Genomic DNA, 3455 nt, shown 5'->3' on the forward strand with positions numbered 1-3455 from the left:
CTGCCACTGCAAACAAAACAAATTCTGGACACATGTGTCACTTTTTGCATCTGGCTCTTCATGGGTACTGAGGAATAGAACATAGGCTGTCAGGCTTTGTAAGCAAGTGCCTTGAACCACTGAGCCATTTCTCCAGCCCTAGTGTTTGTTTTATAATTCCTTCCTTTTGCTTAAGTTAGCTACTGCTATGTTTCATGCCATTACTAATATATGTATATATATACTAATATATGTATATATACACACACACACACATATACACATAAATTTGGGTTTTTTAAGTAGGGTCTTGCTTTAGCCCAGGCTGACCTGGAAATCACTATGAAGTCTCAGGATGACTTCGAACTCATGGTGTTACTCCAACCTCTGCCTCCTGAGTGCTGGGATTAAACGTGTGTGCCACCTCGCCTGGCTGTCATTACTAATATTAATTAACAAAGTTTGTCTGTTAGATGGATTGTAATTGATACTACAATATCTGCTAAGCTTTCCTAAATTCATTCTGCCCATAGTTCCAAAAGTGTAAGAGACAGACTGACTAATTTTGAGCATTTCTGTCTTCTCTCTAAATCATATGCTATTGTTTGAATGTCCTCACCAAAGTTCATGTGGAAACTCGATGCTAACTGTGAAGCATTAAGAGAGTAGAATCTAACCTAATCTGGCCATGCACTTGGAGGTGGAGTCTTTAGGAGATGGTTTGGATTAGATAGATGTCATGAGAGTGGTGGCCCTGTGACTGCACTTGTGGCTTTGTAAGAGGAAGAGAGACACCTGAGCAGGCATGATTGCTCTGTCTTGCATGTGATGTTCTCTGTTAGGTCATGACTCAGAAAAAAAGTATCTCACCAGATGCTGAGCAAATGCTGATATGATGTTTTTGGACTTCTATAACTATGAGCTAAATAAACCTACATTCTTTATAAATGATCCAGTCTGTGGTATTCACACATAGCAACAGAAACAAAATAATTCACTGTGCTTCCTTATTAGTCAGCTTTCCATTACTCTCACAAAATACTTGGTAGCAACAACTTATGAGGGAGAAATATTTATTTTGCCTCATGATTTCAGAGGCTTCAAATCATGGCCAGTTGTCTCTTGTTTGGGGCTCTGTATCAAGGCAGTGCATCATGAAGGGGAACACATGGCGGAGAAAACCATTCACCTCATAGTGACCAGGAAGAAAGGTTTCATAAAGAGGAGGGGCCAGAATCTCAATATCTCTCAAGAACACACATCCCCAGTGACCTCACTTCCACTAACTCCTACTCTAGTAAGTCCCACCATCTATCAACAATGTGATTGGTGAACAAGCCTTTGGCACATAATCTCTGGCAGACATTTAAAATCCAAACCATAACACTTTCCAAACCACCCCAGGTGGAGCTAGAAATAGATCCACAATCACTGCTTCTGGCAGAGGTGTGTGATTCCTGTAGGTGGTGTGGAAGTCCTGAGAAGGGTCTTAGAGGTAACTTTTGAAAGAGTCATCCTGGCCATTCTCACTGCAATAAATTCTTCCCCCACCAATGTTCAAAGAAGTATGCTGGCAGCACCTCCTCAAAACTGCGGAGTTCCTGGAGCTATTACCCTGAAACATGCAAACACAGGTGGAATGTAACTGATTACCACTCAATGTAAAGGGCTCACAAGCTCCATGAATTCCCCTGTGGGTTGTATTCCTTTGGAGCACATTCTTTCTTAGAGAACCTGGTCATCCTGTTCCTTACCAGAGGACTTGACAGTGAATGGTGAGATGGGGGATAAAAAAATGGACAGCTGGGCTGGAGAGATGGCTTAGCGGTTAAATGCTTGCCTGTGAAGCCTAAGGACCCCGGTTCAAGGCTCGGTTCCCCAGGTCCCACGTTAGCCAGATGCACAAGGGGGCGCACACGTCTGGAGTTCGTTTGCAGAGGCTGGAGGCTCTGGTGCGCCCATTCTCTCTCCCTCCCTCTATCTGTCCTTCTCTCTGTGTCTGTCACTCTCAAATAAATAAATAAAAATTAAAGAAAAAATGGACAACTAAAGATGTTGAGGTCGATACAGGAAAACAGGGAGGAATAGCTTAACAACCCTGGACCCTTGTGTGACTTCATCTACACACACCCCTTTCCCGCCAAAGTCCGTATCAACCCCACTGGCAAGGAGTGCAAAATACACTCCACTCCACAAAAATCACCCTATTAGCTAGAAGCAGGTGGCCAATCCAGCCTGACCTATTTACTCTCTTATGCCTAGACATGATTAGCTGTACATATGACTCAAAGCCAACACATCATAGGAAAGGACATGTGCAGTGAACTAAGGCTTACATAACCAAGCCTATCAATCAAAACAGAAAAGCACCAATACTCCAACTCTTAGCATCAACCTTCTCTTCCTGTGCCCAGCCCCAATCTATAATGGATGACTCTGGAGTAACCTTGCTCAATCAAGTAAATCCATCCTACTCCGAGGACTGCACCCTACACTCCCACTCTAAATAAAACTCCTTGCTCTTTGCTATCTGTGTGTGCACTTTCACTTCTTTGTATAAGATGGTAAAATCCCCCAAACACCTCATCCAGACAAGCCCATTGGTATGAAAGTGATTGTGAGCAAGACTTTTTTTTTAAACCAGGGGAGAGTGCAAACACAGTCCCCCACCACCACAAATTATGCAGTCGAGTTTCCTGCATTTGGGAAAATGGCAAGGGTCAGGACATCCTGGTGCAATGGATAAGCCTCGCTCTGGGAAAACCACCTTCATGATAATGGTGTCTCCCCTGCCAGGTAAGTATGTAAGACTCCCTGATACAGAAGCCTGGAAAGACAGGACTATTCCTGTGTGTCCACAGAGCTTCACAGCCAGAAGTCCTCTCCTGAGTAAATTACAAAAGTGTGGTCTGGATGGAAACAGGAACATGAGATACTGACTTCCTCATTCCTTAAAATGACCTCTGAAGAAGCTACCTCTATGTGTGACCAGGTCTGTCCATTTACCCTAAAGAACCAGCAAATATTATTGTCTGAATGTACCATGAATAAAATAGCTTGGGGAGAGCTGGAAGGATGGTTAGTGGGATTAGTGGTTAAGGCCCTTGCCTGCAAAGCCAGATTATCCAGGTTCAATTCCCCAGGACCCACTTAAGCAAGATGCGCAAGGTGGCACATGCGTCTGGAGTTTGTTTGCAGCGGCTGGAGGCCCTGGCATGCCCATTCTCTTTCTCTTTCAAATAAATAAATTTAAAAAAATTTTAAAAAAGAAATAGCTTGGGGAGTACCAACAAAAGCCTGCTAGGGAATAAGAGTGTATCATTAGACTACACTGCACAGAAAATTGAATGTCAGGTGGGCTCTCTATCACTATGCAAAAAATATCTGAGGAGAACATCTTTAAGAGATGAGACTTATTCTGACTCAGAGTTTCAGGCTTCAGTTCACAGTTATGGAGCTCCACTGTTTTGTATGTA

General features: G+C 43.2%; 1 non-coding gene across 1 annotated transcript; it reads right to left on the bottom strand.

The window, feature by feature from the left end:
- Nucleotides 1-2620: 2620 nt before the first annotated feature.
- On the bottom strand, nucleotides 2621-2783 carry LOC123463620. The gene has a single exon (XR_006639029.1). It is a non-coding gene; the product is annotated as a U1 spliceosomal RNA (small nuclear RNA).
- Nucleotides 2784-3455: the final 672 nt, after the last annotated feature.

Source organism: Jaculus jaculus, chromosome 9 (assembly GCF_020740685.1).
Source record: "Jaculus jaculus isolate mJacJac1 chromosome 9, mJacJac1.mat.Y.cur, whole genome shotgun sequence".
Lineage (NCBI taxonomy): Eukaryota > Metazoa > Chordata > Mammalia > Rodentia > Dipodidae > Jaculus > Jaculus jaculus.